The sequence below is a fragment of the Rattus norvegicus genome, chromosome 17, assembly GCF_036323735.1.
Source record: "Rattus norvegicus strain BN/NHsdMcwi chromosome 17, GRCr8, whole genome shotgun sequence".
Classification (NCBI taxonomy): domain Eukaryota; kingdom Metazoa; phylum Chordata; class Mammalia; order Rodentia; family Muridae; genus Rattus; species Rattus norvegicus.
The window spans coordinates 77,527,501-77,546,565 of NC_086035.1; the positions used below are offsets into that span (position 1 = coordinate 77,527,501).

The window sequence follows — 19,065 nt, forward strand, 5'->3', positions numbered from 1 at the left end:
ACAGTTTGTGGTAGACTTTTCTTCGTGTGTGTGTGTGTGTGTGTGTGTGTGTGTGTGTGTGTCTGTGTTGCACATGCACGTGCATGTGTGCGCTGTATTACTTCAGATGGGAATTTTGTATCCTTTTTTTTTTTTCTTTTTTTCGGAGCTGGGGACCGAACCCAGGGCCTTGTGCTTGCTAGGCAAGTGCTCTACCGCTGAGCTAAATCCCCAACCCTGGAATTTTGTATCCTTAACCCACGTTCCCTCAACTCTTTCCCCATTCCTGGCATCCACAATTTTCTTCTCTACTTGTGTGTGATGAATTTTTAGGAGAATTTCCTTTTTGAGGAATACATTTTCAGTTAGCTCTTTCTCTGCGTAATTCATTATGCCAGGCTTTTTGAAAAAAGACAAAACTTATTTCGCTCAGCGGATTTCCAGTGTTAGTAGAAAAAATGCTCATAAACCTAAGTAAGTCTAATAAGACTTGGAAACTGAGCACAGGAGAGAGGTGAAATGAAATTAAAATGGCAATCATTTTTATAGATGTTCTTTTTATATATTTTTATGACCTTAGTGAGACTGGCTAAGAGATTGTAGTTTTGTTTTAGTTTTGGGGCCCAATTGGGACCCAGTGGCCAGCTCTTGAGAAGGCTCTTTTGTTTGTTTAGTTTGTTTTGTTTTGTTTTTAAGACAGGGTCTCTTTCTGTAGCTGGAACTCTGCAGACCAGGCTAGCCTTGAACTCATAAAGATCCGCCTGCCTCTGCCTCCCAAGTGCTGGGATTAAAGGCCTGGGCTATGTCTGCCACCGGCTGAGATGACTCCTCTTCACCTTCTGTAAGTAAAGGTCAACACTGCAAGGTGGGAAGTGAGACTGTCATTCTATCTGGGCTGACGAGGGAGACTTGGTAGAGGACTGAGGCAAGTGGTATTTAGCTTTGAGGAGAGGATAATGGTTAGGGCAGACACTGCAGGCCCAAATACCTCGATGGGGACAGTAGGATGTACAGACCCAGTGGAGGTTAGAGGCAGAACTGAACATTTCACACTCTGCACTTAACTTCTTAAGTGAAACGTGTATGGGTTTCCCCTTACAATAAATGGTCCTCAATTCTCCAGGCGTCATCTGCATGCCATGCTGATGTATTTACACCATTATGTTAAGTTAGGGCAGATCCTACAGGCAAGGGGCTCTTATGATTGTTCCCAGCCACAAGTCCCAGGTGAGAACTGTGCTTCTTTCCCACTGGCTGTAAATCTAGGGTTCTCTTCCATTTCTCCTCCGTCAGAGCGTTTGCTGTGGTGATTCACAAAGCTCAGGGAGATATTCTGCTTTTTACTGGTTTCTTAGAAAACACACATCTAGAACCATCAAATAGGAGAGATACACGGGGTGAGGTGAAGTGTAGGGAGCAGACGTCTTCCATGTTCTCTCTGGCCTTGTTACCCTCCAGGTGCACATTATTGCATCCAGCAATAACAGCATAGTTGTGGTTCCATGACTAGAGTCAGGTAACCCCCAAACCCTCTTTCTTGCTGTGCTGTCTTTGTCTTCTGCCTCCCTCCCACCTCCGAGAACTGTTGCCCGTGTTTCTCTATTATGTGCCCATTAAGTGCTTGCGAACCCAAAAGGCCACCAAGGAGCTGATTCTGATGCAGCCCCACTAGGGTCTTTTTTATTCAAGCTCGAACTTGGCCCACCACCTTTGATCCTGCGGAAGATAAAGCTCAAGGCCCAGTTTCCAGCAAGCGTTTATAGAAGCGAGCAAACAAGCAAGGGGATGTCTAGCCTGGCACACATCCAACTGGGGGGCTATTATGGAATCTCATTTTCCTTTAAAGCAGTTGGCAGGCGCAGGGAGCCAAACCATAAACTTAACTTCTGCTTTCCTCCTGGTTGGTGCTTCTTAGTGACATGGAGGTGCAGGCTTGTTAGGGAGTAACCTGGAAACTAGGGTTAGGGGCAGGCTTCTTGGCTAACTCAAGGTCAACCTTAGGTCAGGTTCTCTAAATGGAGTTGGTCTGGTCTCTGAGCTGCCCCTCTGGGTAGTGCTCTTGAGGGTTTAACCGTCCATTCTCAATGATAGCTTGGCCAAATACCGACTCCTGCAGCCACCATACCCAGAAGGGTCTCCAAATTAACCTTTTTGTAGGTTGTGGGTGGGGCCACCCTCCATAGGAATATTTTTTTTTTCTTCTAGGCCCCCATGGAGACCATCTTTGATCTCTTTTCTAGTTTGATCTTATTTATGCGTCCTGTCTGGGGCTTAGCGGAACTTGCCCTTGAAATGGCTTAAACAAGCACTTAGAATTTAGTCTGAGGTAAGATCAACAACGGGTCGATTGTTCTTTTCCTAGCCAGCTGGTAGGGCTTTCTGTCCAAACAGCTGCAGCTCCCTAGGTCAGGTCACCAGGTCCCAGCCTGGTGTACCTGAGCGTCCACGTGCTGTTCCTGTCATTTGGGTTTTGACTTTAACCCTGTCCTTTAGAATTGTGTCTCTGACCCAGGAAGGAGATGATTTTTTTTTCTCCGCCATCTCCATGTTTGGCCTGCAGCTGTGTTTGTCTGATTTCACAATTTTTCCCTCATCTCAACTGCACCTCACCATCGGACCCAGCTCATCTGCAGCCATCGGTAATCTCCGTTCAAATTAATCTTCCAAAGAAGCACATTACGTTGATTGCTCCGCAGGCCCAGTTTCGGTGTCCGTACCTTTCAGCTGCTTATAGAAGTGGTGAGAATGAGAACTTCGTATATGAGTTTCGGTAACCAGTGAAACTTATTTTTGGATCTTGTCTTAATGGCTTGTTTCCGTCATGTGTCTGTTTTCAACATAAAAACTGAAAACGAGGGGGGTGGGTTTTTACCGTACTGTGTGCACCCGTGCCTCTCAGGCATCCTAGGCTAGCCACGGCCTTGACTCTGCTTGGGTGACCTAAGGTATGCATGACGAACCGCCAGCATCGCTTCTTCTAGCCCTGACTTCTCTTTGCAGTTAAAACAATTTATTCCTGAATTAATGTAAGCAAAGGCCCCGTGGCCACCGTGCCCTAGCTACCTAGCGTAGAATTTAACCCAATGCATTGTAAACATTTGCCTGCCAGTCAGTCTGACCGGTGCTATGCCCTCCTTCAGGACAGGGAGAGCGCTCCTCAGTGGGCTTTCCTGAGTGAGCAGATTCCCTTTTCACTCGGTGGAAAAGTTGACACAGGAAGTTGAGTGTTGCTTAGAGGCAAAGTCAAAGAAAAGTGTTGGCCAAGAGCTTTGTTTTGTGTGGCCTGAACTCTGCCTAGAAGTTTTTTTTTTTTAAACCAGTGTATGGCGAGCTTAATTCTGAAGAGGAAATTTAGATGCCCTCCTTTGCTAAGAATGTCTTAAGACCTGAAATGTGCTAGAACCAAGGCAGTGGTCTTTCTTCTCATCTTCTGTTTCTCAGCCATCCCTAAGTAATGCCATGAAGCCCTCACAGCCTTCCAGTGGACAGGCGAATATCTTGATCGTAACTTAAGCATGGTAAAGGATGTCATTTTTTATTGTAAATATGCTTATTGTAAATATTGGCATCTTCAAATGGAACACTAGCATCATTGTTTTAACTCACCAGCTAAATGGAATCTAAGTGCCATAGACATTCGATACCTGTCATTATATGTTTAGAAAGTACTGGAAATAGTTGAATTTTGTCAAATGCTTTCTCAGCGTCTAATGAAATGATCATGTGGTTTTGTTCTTTCAGTTTGTTTATATAATGGATCACGTTGATGGTTTTCCGTATATTAAACCATCCCTGCATGCCTGGGATGAAGCCTACTTGATCATGGTGGATGATTGTTTTGATGTGCTCTTGGATTCGGTTTGCCAGAATTTTATTGAGTATTTTTGCGTCGGTATTCATAAGGGAAATTGGTCTGAAGTTCTCTTTCTTTGTTGGGTCTTTGTGTGGTTTAGGTATAAGAGGAATTGTGGCTTCATAGAAGGAATTCGGTAGTGCTCTGGCTTTTTTAAAAAAAATCACAGTAAATATCCTCCTTTCAGTTAATATTTTATTCCTATGGAATTTTATCCTGGGATACCATAAGCATCCCTGCAAAAATATGTACATAATGTTTAAATTAGATTCTCTGTGGCAGTAAGGGTCTAAATGTATATTGTAAAATCTATGTATACAGTTACCCCAGGCTAAATGTGTTATTACACATTTTAATACAAGTGTACAATCTGTGAGTACTGTAAAAGCAGAATGCAGAAGTATGTTTCGGATAAAGAGATGGAGCCTTTCCTACTCATCCTCCCCAGTCCTGTCCATGATATCGAAAATTTATTACGTTGAGGGTCAGCGAAACTGTCTAAGTAAATACGTAAGTGGAGCTGGAGTGATGCTATGCCAGGCCCTTCCTTGCAGGGTCTCACTATGAGGCCCAGGCTAGTCTGAATTGTGTAGCCCAGTTGGCCTCAAACTTGCAGTTATCACCCCCAGCTCTTTGATCTTTTTCTAAGTTGAGCACCAGGCTACTTAGTTTGCTTTCAGCCCGGCTGTTGTGTTAGCCTCCTTCTTTCCAGCTGTTGTGTTAGCCTCCTTCTTTCCAGCTGTTGTGTTAGCCTCCTCCTTTCCAGCTGTTGTGTTAGTCCCCTCCTTTTCAGCAGCGTGTTTTTGGGTTCAGGAGCTTATGCTGCTGTGAAGTATGATGGAGCCCACATAAGGGTGCAGCAGGTGTTAAACCCCGCTGTGTGTCCTAGAGGCTTATAGCATAAGGCAGTGAGAAGTAGTCCCCAGATATATAGGAGGTTATGGGACGAGAGGCATTGTGGACTGGCAGTTCCTCAAGGACAGGATCGTATTGTGGCTTAGTTCCATTAGGGACTGCCTCTGGGACTGTGCACAGTGTTACAAAGACTTCAATGCTTAGCAACTTTTTTTTTTCTTTTAAATAGTCAAGATCTTGTTTTTCTGTCTAGTCTAGCCTTGAACTTGCTTGGTAGCTCAGCCTAATATCTAAGTCATAACCCGCCTGCCTCAGTCACCCAAGAGCTGGACGTGCCGCCATTTTCATCTAGCAATCCTTAAATGTAATTTAGACTAAACCATCCTCTACTTTTAAAGGTTGTGGATTCATTTCCTCACTCAAATTTACTGTAACTTGGAGATAGTCCTGGATGGTGTCCCTCCTAGTCATTTGAAAAAACAAACAAACAAACAAACAAACAAACAAACCCAAAGGTTTCAGCTGATGACCACCAAGGCAAAGCCAACTTCTGCTTTCAGTTTATTCTATAAGGAAGTGTCTCCCTCCCAGTTTACGCAATTCCACAATTTTGTGCTTTCTGGTGGTATTTTACAAATTAGTTATTATTTTTTTTATCCATCCATTCACTCGTTTATTTAGTGCCTGTGTTTGCCAGCAAGCATGCCACGGCGGGCAGGTGGAGGTCAAAGGTCAACTCATGGGAGCCAGTTCTCTCCTTCCACTGTGTAGGTTCCGGATAGCAGGCGGTTGCACCCAGAGCAGGGCGCTTTTGCCCACAGAGTCGTGTCTCCAGCCCTCTGGTGGGATTTTTGCAGTACAGAGGGAGCACCGCCCTTGGCTTGCTATAACAACTTACTACTTTTCAACCTCACCATAGTCTGAAGGCGTGGGCCATTCAGTAGCAACTGTTCTTGGAGATTTGAATTTGGGTCTTTGTTTTTCAGACTAGTGATGCTTGGCGATGTCCCCTGTCAGAGCGTGGGATGGTGTGAGTGGTCCCTGCTCCTAGACATCCGCCATCATGGGGGAAAGAGAGCATTGATGTTGCAGTTTCTGTGCTGTTGCCCTCTGATGGTCCGGCGAGCACGTTCAGGGCACTTCCCGTTTAGACCGCTTTCAAGTCAGAATGGGCGCATCAGGACATGGCCTCATCGTGGGCTGTGGGGTATCCGCAGTGTTGGGGTGCTACTGCACTCCCGGGGTTCCTGTGGAGGCTATGAGGCACCTTATGGAGAGAAGTCATGTATTACAATGAAAGCTTCATTTGGGTACAAATTTTGACACCACTGGCTCTGAGTTCAACAAGGGAGCAGTTTACAGAAAAGAAGGCATCTTTAAACGCAGGCGCACAGAAAACAGGGCTGTCTACGGATCAGTCAGTGTGGCCGGAGGCTTAGCAGAGCCTGGCACCGTGTTCCTCTAGAGGCCATGGCTCTGTAAGACAGCTACAGCAATTAATGAGACTCAAGTTTATATAAGTCCTACGTTGATGTTAGAGATTTGGGAGCTCGAAGACTAATTTCAGAATATTATCTAGGTAGAAGGAATCACACTCACAATATGCAGGCAGCAGGGACTGTTTAACTTTCGAGAGGTGGGTACTCGGCAAGCCATCTCCTAGGAGTGACATCTCCCCACGTCTTTGAAGTGCGTTCTGAAGAGTCATGTTCTAAGGCCGAGAAGTGCCTTTGCCATCTGTTGCCCTCAGTGTTTGATTTTCCTCCGGTGCTCGGGATTGAACCCAGGTCCTCGCAAGAGTGAGAAGCACATGCTGTACCACTGAGCCGCACTCCCCTGCTTCCCCCTTCAGCGCTTAGATCTCACTGGGCACTTGCAGTCCGGGCAGTACAGTGAGGAGCTGAAGAAAGAGGACGGCGTGCGAGCGACTCTCCTCTTGTCTCACTGAAGTTCCAGTTGTAGGGAGATAAAAGGGCTCAGGAAAGAAAAAGGCTGCACTTGGAAGCCGTACTGGTCTCCTACTTCATATTCAAACCCAGCCTTCTTTTATTGTTTGAAGTCACATGGCCTTCCCCCCTTGCTTTTTATATATATTTTTTGACATTTGTATTGTGCATGAGGTGAGGTCAGAGACAACTTTTGAGTCAGTTCCTGCCTTCCACCATGTGAGTCCTAGGGCTTGAACTTGGGTCATAAGGCTTGGCAGAAAGAGTCTTCACCCTCTAAGCCATCTTCCCAGCCTTGGACTTTTTTGCTAATAGCATCTAGCCTCACAACCGTGACTCTCTGTAAATAGCACATGGAACGCACTTGCCGTGTTTTAGAGACATTTATATTTGGAGAAACATAGTGGGTTTGGAATTGTGACTTATCCTCCATGATGTCTTTGTGACCTTGTACTCTGATGAGTGGGGACTCACCTCCCTCCTCAAGGGCACAACATAGGCACCCAGAAGAAGTCCTGTCTGCTTGTCTGTCTGTCCGTCTCTACCTGCTGAGACACCACCCTAGGTTGGGAATAATTTTCCAATCTCTCTTTCTACTCCTCATATGAATTTTTGCTTTGTTTTTGCTTGATTGAGATAGGGTTCTCGCCCTGTAGCCTCAGCTTCCTGAAACTTGCCAGATAGCCCAGGTTGTCCACATACCACTGCTTCTGCCTCCTGAGTGCTGGGATTATAGGCGCCCCACATCATTTTGTCCAGCTCTAGGCTGTTTTATAAGCTCAAATCAAATCAATCCAAGTCAGAAAGACAACGATTCTCTTTCCTTTTCACTTGTGTTGTCTGCAGTTGTAGCTGTTTCATCCATCTGAGCCCTCCTTTGTGCATGTACTGGGCCCCAGGGTTGGGAAGCCCAGGGCCTCCTTCCCTGGGGATTTGAGGATCCAGCAGCACAGAGGTGCTGAGGTGGGGAGATTCCATAGAGCCACTTCAGAAGGGGCTGTTTGCTCAGGAGTCTGAGGACTCACCAAGGAGGTGCACTGGGCACAGAGGTTGAGTGATGGGAAGGAGTTTATCAGCTAAATAAGGGACAGAGAATCTCAGGCATGTGTCACAGCTTTGGACAGAAGCCAGAGGGTGAAGGGTGTGTGTTGTTGAGGTCTAGTTAGAGGAGAGTGATGAGAGAGGACATAGACTTTTTATCCTTCCTTCCTTCCTTCCTTCCTTCCTTCTTTTTTAGATTTATTTATTTTACATGATGAATGTTTTATCTGCATGTATGTATGTATGTATGTATGTATGTATGTATGTATGTATGTATGTATATATGTTCATCACTTGCATGCCTAGTGCCAGCTGAAGTCAGAAGAGGACATTGGATTCCCTGGAACTAGAGTTACAGAAGGTTATGAGCTGCCATGTAGGTGCTGGGGATCAAACCCAGACCCTCTGTGACACCAAAGAGGGTTCTTAACCAGTGAGCCACCCCTCCAGCCTTTATTTTTATGCCATAGTTAGTAGTTTGTATTTGATCCCGTGGCAGCAGAGAAAGTCTAAGAGATACTCGATCAGCCTGTGTGTGTGTGTGTGTGTGTGTGTGTGTGTGTGTGTATGAGAGAGAGAGAGAGAGAGAGAGAGAGAGAGAGAGAGAGAGAGAGAGAAAGGGAGAGAGAGAGAAACAGACAGACAGACAGACAGACAGACAGACAGTTGGAAGAGATGAGTGCCCAAGCAGGGGAGCAGAACCCTTAAGAGATGATCAACTCTCTTCCTTTGCCATTGTGGATTTGGGAATGTTGATTCTAGAAAGGAAGGGTAAGGAGATTCATGCTTGGACTTGGAATGAAAAGTAGAGTCTTCTATTGACAGTGAACAGAGGAAGGTGCTGGGTCCCGACGGTGATGGTGAAGCAATTTCTGTTGCTCTGTTTGCTGGCAGAGGAGATGCGTGGGGTGAAGGAAAGGAAAAGCTCTCTTTGAAGGAAAGGGCCCAGTGACATCGCCTGAGGATGGAGGTGGCCAAGTGAAGGTGTTGGCAGTGTTGGGCTGCAGGCTGGTGTTTAAAGGTGTCCTATGGAAAGCTGTCACTTGCTTGTCCTCCTTTGTCCCTATGGATTCTGTACTGAGCAGTTATCCTGAGGGCTGAGACCATGGTTTAGGCTGCAGTGGACCCAGTTTGGCCCTTCACCAGCCTGGGATCAGCGATGAGTCCCCAGTCCGTGTCTGTGTGTCCTTCTTGTATCACAGTGGTGAGAGGTCCTGCTTAGTGAGGATTTGAGGAGATGTGGCACTGGTTCCTGGGGTACGGCACTAAAGATGTGACAAATGAATTACAGCAGCCGAACTTATGCAAAGACAGGTTGGTCCATAATTCAGAGTTGGTTTTCTTAAGAGGTTTATTTTCCATTTGTGAGAGAGGATAACACACAGCTCCTGCAGAGAGTGGGGTAGAAACTTCCCGGTCAGCACACTTAAGATGTTCCATTTGCAAACGGTTCGCATGTTTGAAAGTGGTCACCCATGGTCAGTGATAATTTGTGGTGTAATAAACGATGCTGTATAATGCTTTCCACTTTTAAGGCCTTTCTTTAGCTTTCAGTTCCTCCCCCTCATAGACATCATGGGGGCTGATACAGCCGAGACTCATCTGTATCAGAGATGAGATGCCTGGCTTCCCAGTTCTTTGGGGATAGTTGACACTGGAGCCAACTGAAAAAGCCCTTTTGCTTTTGAAAAAAAAAAAGGATATCAAAGAGATTTTTTTTAAAAAAAATAGACATTAAAAAATAAAAAGTCTAGCTGAAGAAATAGCTCAGTGGTTAAGAACACTGGTTGCTTTTCCAAAGGTCCAGAGTTCAATTCCCAGCACCCACATGGTGGCTCCCAACCATCTGTAACCATAGTCCCATGGGATCTAATGCCTTCAAGTGTATATTCAGACAAAACACAGATACATAACATAAATAAATAAATCTTAAAATTAAAAAGGACAAGAAATCAAGGAAGACATTTCTATTTGAGCAAATGCATTTCTTTCCATATTTCAAGTGTGTCTATTTTTAAAGCTATCGTATACCTTGTAAGTGCATACATCTCTCATTCAATTCACAGACTTAGACGAGTAGAGAAAAGCCAAGAGAGAAAGCAGCTTGTTACTGTTGACTATATTGCATAGGGCTGCATGAAGATTGAGTCCCTCCCTCTTTTTTTTCTTTGTAGAATGCTGGGGATAAACCCAGGATCTTACTCATGCTAGACAAGTGCTCTGTCACTGGGCTAAATCCCTAACTCCTGTGTTGCCCATGGTATGAATTTATCCATGAAGGGTAGAATCCTAGAAGGGGCATTACAGACCAACTTTTCAATTACAATAATCAAGTAAGCATTCCAGACACCGATTCATTTCTCTTATATTTCCCTTGAGATCTGACTGTCCTACCTGCCAGTGAGGGCCTTTGGATATGAGGGTGTCACCATGACCATCACACCCTTTTTTTTAAATTGGACGTTTAATTTAGTTTACATTTTTTTTTTTTTTTGGTTCTTTTTTTTCGGAACTGGGGACCGAACCCAGGGCCTTGTGCTTCCTAGGTAAGCGCTCTACCACTGAGCTAAATCCCCAGCCCTTTAGTTTATATTTTAAATGTTATTCCCTTTCCCAGTTTTCTGGCCATAAGCCCCCTATCTCCTCCCCCTCCCCTCCTTCTAGGAGGATGTTTCCCCTCCCAAACCACCTTCTTCCTACCTCCCTTGCCCTAACATTCCTCTACACTGGAGGGTCCAGCCTTGGCAGGCCAAGGGCTTCTCCTCCCATGGTGCCCAACAAGGCCATCCTCTGCTACATATGCAGCTGGAGCCATGGGTCCCCCATGTGTACTCTTTGGGTAGGACCCACCACACTTTGAATTGACACCATTCTAGTCCAAAGTAGGTTTGGTTTGGTCTGTGCCATAAAATATGAGTAACTGTGATGTCCACTGGGCCTTTTGAAATATTAAAAATAGGTGTCCCTAATATTCCTTTCGGGGACATCCATAGCTGGCTTTAGCCAAAAGTTCTAAAATATGGGAGTCACTTGCTCATGGCAGAGACGGAGGGACTTTGAGAGGTGATATGTCGTCTCTAGTGTGGGAGGATACCACCAACATCGCTATGTCTGTTCGTGAACCTTGCTCTCATGTTCCTTATAGAAAACACCATTATGTAGCTGTAAATGTACACATACCATTGTGTGTGTTTGTGTAAGTTCGTGCATGTGTAGGGGCACTGTGTGTGCAGGTGCATGTTCACACATGTGCACATGACCTCAGCTGCCACTCTCATGATCATGTGTGTGCACATGACCTCAGCTGTCACTGTCATGATCCTGTGTGTGCACATGACCTCAGCTGCCACTCTCATGATCACATGTGTGCACATGACCTCAGCTGCCATTCTTCAGATGTTATCTTTTGGGAGCTAGGGTCCCTTGCTGACTTAGAACTCATCAAGCTGAGTCCCAGAATTCTGCTCGTCTTTGCCCCTACAGCACTTATGTTTGAATGTTTCCCCTGTGGGTTCTTGGGCTCCAACTTAGATCCTCATCCTTCAAGGCAATCTCCTTACTGACTGAGCTGCCTTCCTAGCCCTACACTCTTTTTCTGTTCAGTGTAGAGGCAGGCAGTGAGCTTCTGTCAGAACTCCATTATTCGCTCAGACTGCATACTGATTCGTGTGCCACGGCCCCGTGCGACTATCCTCAGAAGATTATTTCCAGGCCATCAGATCTAAGCAGTGAATAGCCCACACCAGCTGCAACTGTCTTGCTCCACGAATGTCAGAAGTCCCTGAAAACACACAGCGAGGTAGCGTTTGCTGGAGACAGTCTCTATGTAGTAAGAGTTTGCTAAGCAGGGCCAGCATCTTGACATTGCTCACTCTCCTCTGAGAGCTAACACTTAGCTCTGCTATCTGAGTGCGGTCAAATGTTTATACAGGCCATTCTTACTGGAAGTAACAAGCCTCCTGCCTAGATCCTCTGCCTGTTCTTGAACACCGTTCAAGATGACGAGGCCAGGGGAGGGGGATCACCTTTTAACTTCAGTGCTGGAGAGGGTGGGCCAGGTACCTCTGAGTTCAAAGCCAGCCTGGTGACTGAGTTCCAGGCCAGCCAGGGCTCTTTAGTGAAAGCCTGTCTCAATAGAAAAACAAAGAAAGGATGTTAAAATTCCAAGCTTTTAAATTGTTTTCTTCTCTGATTGTTTTGAAACCAACAGAGTAAAACAGAAAGATAAACAAGGAAGCAGAGGGAAATGGAGGCTGACGGTTTGGCAAGTGCTTTGTTTGTTTGGTTTTAAATTAAGCCGTTGGCTGCACTGCATCATGGATCCCACTCTGGGCCTCTGGGCTGTGTTTGTGGCCTGTGGCCCCTCACATTCTCATGGGCTGTTCTTGCCTCGTCTCCCTACTTCTTCTTCACGTGGGGCATGAAGGTCAGCCATGGCAACTCATCACAACTTCAACCCTCCAAACCACAGACCTCTCCTTTCTTTCTCAGGGGATTACTTTTTGTATTGATCCCCCATATTCCACCACCTCACCCCCAGTGTCTCTCACCTGTCTCCTTATTGCTTCCCCCCTCTGCCTGTGGTCCTTTCATCTGTCCCTCAGTTGGAAAGCCACGTTTCTCTCCCACTATCCTGCTTCTCTTGTCCCCTGTGCTCCTGGCCAGAAATCTTAACACTTTTTCAGCCTGGTGAAAGGACACCCAGTCCTTAGGCCATATCCTATGGCGAGATCTGAACCTGACTTAAAACTGGGGCAAGGGGATTGTATTGTTTCCACCAAAGGAGAGAAATGTCTCCCAAGGCATTGTGGGATGTGGGACCATGGGTGAAAGGTTATCGAGGGGTCAACCAAGGGTGAAGTACAGAGATAATGGGCACATGAGATGTAGCTGGTAGAGTGTTCGACTAGGGTGTGTAAAACCTTGTCTCAGTCTTCAGCATGACCTTATAGAACAAGAAGAGCTAGGCATGCTGGTTCCCAGCCTTTGGGAGGTGGCTGCAGAAGGTTCAGGAGTTCAAGGTCATCCTTTATCTTCAGCTACAGTGCAGGCCACTGTCTAAAAACAGAACAAGACATAGATCAATCACTTCACGCCCTAGCTTAAAATCAGCCAGAAACTCACCAAGCCAGGGGAGGGAATATCAGCAGAGCACCCCGCGTTCTGTTTTTCCACGTTTTCTGTCCTCCTTACCCTTCACTCGGACTTCAGAGTGCAGTTTCCTGAATCCTTTGTGGTGACCCTCTGCGTCCCTCCCTCCCTCCTTCCCCAGCCCTGCTCCGCTCTTCCCTGCCTTTATCTTTCCTCCCCCTTCCCCAGCTCTGTATGCCCCTCTGTGTAGTTCCCCACCTCCCCTGTGTAGGCCAGAAGGCAACCTCAGCTGTTGTTCCTCAGGAACCATTGACCTGGTCTATTGAGACAGAGTCTCTCTCTGGGGCCCAGAGCTCTGTCATTGCACTAGGCTGTCTGGCCAGCAAGACCAGTAAGCACTCAGCTCTGATCTGGGGTCACAATGGGGCCACCAAGCCTGGCTTTTTACCTGGTGCTGCAATTGAACTCAGGGCCTTTTGCCCATGTGGCAAGCACTGCGAGGACTGAACCGTCTTCTTTGGTGCTGCCTTTCTCTGTTCTAGCTCTCTCTTCTCCAAGCCCCATTCTTCATTATTTTGTGGCAGTCTTTCCTCTTAGAAGGTTTTCCAAGGCATGGGCAGGCAGTGTCTCACAGGCGGGAATTGAGCGGATGGTGAAGGGAGAGTGTGGGATGGATCCTAAATCCAGGAAGAGCATAGCTTTGCTACTTTTACCTGCTGTTGAAGCCTGTCTCATTAGCAGGTGATTTGATTGAGCCATCCATCCATCCATCCATCCATCCATCCATCCATCCATCCAACCAAACCATCCATCCATCCATCCATCCATCCATCCACCCAATCACCCACCCACCCATCCATCCATCCATCCATCCATCTATCCATCCATCCACCCAATCACCCACCCATCCATCCATCCATCCATCCATCCATCCATCCATCCATCCATCCATCCATCCAACCAAACCATCCATCCATCCATCCATCCATCCATCCATCCAACCAAACCATTCATCCAACCACCCATCCATCCTTCCATCCATCCATCCACTCATCCATTCACCTACGCATCCAACCACCTATCCACCCACCCATCCATCCACCTATTTATCCATCCATCCACCCAATCACCCATCCATCCATCCATCCATCCATCCATCCATCCATCCATCCATCCATCCATCCATCCATCCGTGCATCCATCCAGAACAGATCTCAGTAGGCAATCCAATGTGGAATTCACAATGTAGACCAGGCTAGCCTCAACTCTCACAGAGATCTGCCTGTACCTGCCTCTTGAGTACTTGGATTAACAGTGTGTATTCAGTGGTTCCTGTTCTAAGTCCCAATGTTCTTCCTGCCCACCCTTTCTCCCCCTAAACCCAAATCAGTGGAAAGTAAAAACTGAATTCTTTCCCAGTGGCATGGTTTACTGACTCTTTTTCAAGTTCTGCGTTTGGGGATCCCCCCATGATTTCAGGTATGAATGTGGCAAGGTCATTTCCTTGTGAAAATATTGGAATCGGGGAGAGAGGGAGAGAGAGAGAGTCTAGACTTTTTTCTTGATAACCTTTTCTTACCCTGTACAGATATGGCTTCAGGATCAGGGCTTGTCCTGGCTACTTTTATGTCAACTTGATACAAGTTAGGGTCATTTGAAAGGAGGGAACCCCAACTGAGAAAATATCTCCATAAAAATCTGTCTGTAGGGCATTTTCTTCATGATTGATAGGGGAGGGCCTAACCTATTGTGGGTAGGGCCATCCTTGGGTCTATAAGAAAGCAGGTTGAGCAAGCCATCCAGCAAGCCAGCATGCAGCACTCCTCCATGGCCTCTGCATCAGCTCCTGCCTCTAGGTTCCTGCTCTGAGTTCCTGTCCTGACTTCCTTCAGTGAAGGGTTATGATGCGAATGTGTAAACCTAATAAACCCTTTCCCCCCTGGCTTGCTTTTGGTCACGGTGTCTCATTGCAACAGTAGAAACCCTAACTAAGCTGCAGGGCAGGCCGCATGCGGTGACACTGAGGCCCCTTAGACGCTGGAGATCAGCATTTTGAGCAGCCCCTGCTTCTCAGTACTGTCCTTACACGCTGCTCCCAGTCCACTGCTGCCCATTGCTCAGGACTTCCCTGGGCTTGCCTTTTCCCCGAGTGCTGCCGGGAACTTGGCTATCCTATTTTCTGTCCCTTGCTTTGACTGTGGCCGTGACCCCTTCCGTCTCGGTTGGAGGGCAAACGCGTACTGGGCTACGAGAAGGTGCATGAATTGCCCAGTAGCATTGTGTGGTAAACGCTGTGATAGGCGCTGAGGAGAAAAGAAAACAGAACAGGATTTGTTTAGGTGACTGGTCAGGAAGCCTTTTGTGCTCTTTGAAATGTGTTTTCTTTTAAAAATATATATTATTTTGTGTGTGTGTCTGTGTTCACATGGAAGTCTGAGGCCTCCTTGGGAGGGTTGGGTCTCTCCCTCCAACCAGTGGGGCAGAACTTGCCTTGCTGTTTCTGACCCTGTAGCATACTGTACATGGGCAGCGTCTGTTTGATTCTTATCTCTGAACCCCGCCTCTCCTGGAGTTCTGGGCATGTGGAAGATATGCACACCACATCCTGAGGGTTTGGGAACCAAACTCCACTGTCAGATGTGTGCAGCAAATGCTTTTCTCTGAGTTCGATCATTTTTAGGTACCTCCTACCTGGAGTCATGTAGAATTTGTTGGTTTAGGCTTGGGTTCTTTCACTGCTAGTACAAAGTCTCCAAGTGATTGACTATCCCCGCACTCTCCGTGGTTGAAAATATCTCATCCTACAGATCTATGTTATATCCGTGTTCTCTGGAGAATCTTGTATGCTTTAGATTGCCTCCCCGTATTTCCCCTGGTTTTCAGCGAGTTAACTAGCATGCCATATTGCCAATCCATACTTCTCAGCAGACTGACTTCACAATTTTGAAGTAGATCGTGGGAAATGTCACTTCCTGGGGTGTGTGTTTATGTGCCCCTCCTTGAGGGCGGATATCTGGATGTCTTTAAGTTGAGGTCATCCTTGGTGAACGTGCAAGATGTTATGAGGCAGGGGCAGAACTACAAGAACGTGGGCCGTTTGCACTGTCTCCTTTCTCAAAGGGGCTTAAAGGGGGAGCCGGTCACCCAGAAGCTAGGGTTCTCCTGACTTACTGCCTAAGTCTTCTCAGGGTTAGGTCTGTCCTCTTGGAGCCACTGAGTCTCAGGACAGCAACACCTGGGAAACAAAATACCTCTCTGGAGAGCTTCCCTGGGGAAAGTGACTTGATAATTGTTTTTATTGTTTGCGTCTAAGGAGCTCACGTTCAATATGATCAAGTGGCCAGGCACATACATGCACATACACACACAAATAACATACATGCATTGAGTATCATGACTAGAGCCAGAGCAGTTCAGTACCGTGGGTAAGGCCTGAGTTTAGTGGAGGTTCAGGTTCCCCCAGCCCCCATTACTGGGGATTAAACCCAGGGTCTGCATCTGCTGGGCTCCTTTCACTGAGCTTTTCCCTGAGCCTGAGGTTCGGTTTAATTTTGAAACATGTGCTTCATTTCACTTTTATTGATTATATCCTGCCAGTTTCTGCAGAATTTTTTTTTCAGGCTCTTGGTCTGTTCTAATTGCCCAAGGCAGCCGTCTAATGATTTGTTGTGGTGGCTTTTGCATATCTGTGACATTTCTAAAATGTGCCTGGTGAGCCTGTGCCCTCCTGCCTTCGCAGATCCAGTTCCACATTGTAACAAGTACTCAAAAAAAAATCCATTTGGCTTCATCCATTTTTAAAGCTGTGAGCCTTTTCCCTAGGCTTCTGTGACATCATCTCATTAAATGTCGGCCCATGAAGTATCCGAGCTGGTCCGGGTGACAAGCGACCCAGGACAAGATGGCTTCCGTTGGCCTTGTCTGTTGTTCGTTCTTGTTTGCTTTCAAGTCAGGCTCTCGTGTAGCCCAGGCTGGCCCCAAACGATCTAGCTGGAGACTCCCTTCAACTCCCGACGCTCATCCTCCCCTACCTCCTGAGTGTGGCGAGTACAGGTTTATGTGGTGTTTCGAGACTGAACCCAGGGCTTTGTGTATGGCTGGAAGAACTTTGCTAGTTAAGCCACGTCCCCAGATCTTATGTTTGCCCTCTCTCTTTCTTAATGGTGCTAGAGACTGAACCCAGGGTATCTCTCAAGCGAAGCACACACTTTTTTTTTCTTTTCATGAAACTGTAGCCTAAGCTCTAGTCTTTTGTGTTTTGTTTGCTTGTTCCACAAGCATATCTGAGCATGGGCAGAGTGCCAAGAGCCTGAATTCGGAACGTTCTGGCTTTGGTTAAAAAAAAATACAATAAAATCAAGATTGCACCTTGATGCTTATTTGCACATCCAGTGGAGTATTTTCACAATTCACATTTTACACAGTTCTGAAGGAGAGACCTGAGTACTTTTTCCTATAGGCACAGGCCCAGGGCCCTGTTATGTGTGTAGTTTACCGAGCAGAGGTAGGTGATAGCTGGAGAGTAGGAGTGCTGGCAAGCCCTAATAACTAGACAGCTGAGATGCTACCAACTGTGTGTGTGTGTGTGTGTGTGTGTGTGTGTGTGTGTGTGTGTGTGTGTGTGTATGAGAGAGAGAGAGAGAGAGAGAGAGAGAGAGAGAGAGAGAGAGAGAGAGAGAGGAGGGCTGGGTAGGCATGGGACAGAGAGCCTCATGCATGCCAAGCAAATGCTTTTTGACTGAGTAACATCCCCAGAGCAGACAGAGTTTGATAGGAAGCTCAAGCTGGTCTTGAACTCACAATCATCTTGCCTCTAGCTCCTGACTTTGGATTCGTCAACAGAACTATGTTGTAAATGCATTTTAATTGCTAGTGCTATTCTGCCCGGCTGCTTCTAATCACGTTGTTGATAATAGTTACAATGTTAGAACCCCAAATACTGATTCTAAAGCAGAGGGTAGAACATCTGTTGCTGGCTTCCGTTGGCTTATTCTTGGTTGGAGTTGGAGTTTGTCAGACTGGGTTGGTGTCCCAGGTGACAAATGGGCAGAGGCACAGAGAGGACATGGGCTCTAACCACACAGACATGTTCTGTTTTGTCTTCTGTTTCCTGGGACCCCACCTGCAGTGTGAGCTGAGAGCCTGAGGAAGTCTGGGTGGAGATTAGCAGAAGGGAAAGCCAGCATCTGCCTACTCTCCACAGCCAGCCCTCTTGACAGGCACTAGAGAAAGCAAAGTGGAATGAGTGTCTTGTTAAAAATGAAACCATTCATACATTGTAGCGGACACCTGAGGTAGGACTAACAAAACAAGTGGTGGTAACGAGGGGGCGTTGGGCCCCATCTTCTTTCTTTGTGATGAATCACTTGCTCATCTGCGTTTGGGCCTCCTGGGTTCCCTCCTCCCCGGAAAATTGTCCAGCATCCTGCTGGTGCTGTTGGTTTGTGAGGGTGGCAATGTGTGTGATGGGATGTGATGGTGATGGGTAAGATAATGATGATGAGGGTGATGATGGTGGTGATGTGACAATGGTGATGATGATGATGTGTAAGATGGTGATGATGAGGGTGATGATGATGATGAGGGTGACGATGGTGCTGATGTGACAGTGGTGATGATGATGATGATTGTAAGATGGTGATGATGAGTAAGATGATGATGGTGATGTGACAGTGGTGATGGTTATGAAGCTGTTGGTGACATATGATGGTGCTATGGTGGTAATGATGCTGTTGCCAGGTGATTTGTAGGATAATAACAATGGAAAGAACACTAATGTGATACTGAGAAGCTGCTGGTCATTTGATGCTGTTTACATATCCTGAAGTATTGAATTCAGAGTAGTTCTGAACAGAGAATTTAAGTACTCTACTCCACTGTTACCATGTATTTTACCGTATAGCTATTATATATTTCAGATACACATGTCGCCACCTTTTCTTTGGAGAAAAACACAATAACCATATTTTTAGAGGTTGTGTTATGGAGCCTGTGCCCACCAGTCTTGAAATCAGGTTCTCTGAACTTCCTTGTGAGTTACAAGGATCACAAAGTGATTGAAGTGGTTTTCGGGATGATCCTGTGCTGAGCTCACGAGGAAGAACTTGTTAAAACGTTGCTAAGCTCTGACTTCATTGTAGCTGGGGACTTGAGAATCTGCATTTCTAATAAGTTTCTAGGAGATGTGGCTGCCCTGATGGGAGACCCAGGGCTCTGAGAATCACTCAAGATATTATCCTAATTACCCCCCAGGTTTTCCCTGGTCTGCAGTAGAATGAGAAAAAAACGATTGTGATGTGG

General features: G+C 46.4%; 1 protein-coding gene across 4 annotated transcripts in view; it reads left to right on the plus strand.

Moving 5' to 3' along the window:
* Camk1d (calcium/calmodulin-dependent protein kinase ID) overlaps window positions 1–19,065 on the plus strand; it is a 400,828-nt gene that overhangs the window by 36,310 nt on the left and 345,453 nt on the right. Inside the window, exon 1 of one of the 4 annotated variants that reach the window (XM_039095779.2) lies at window positions 1–2,718. This exon is cut by the window's left edge and continues 1,710 nt beyond it. The gene's annotated coding sequence lies outside the window, so the exon portion shown is untranslated. 4 annotated transcript variants of the gene reach the window in all.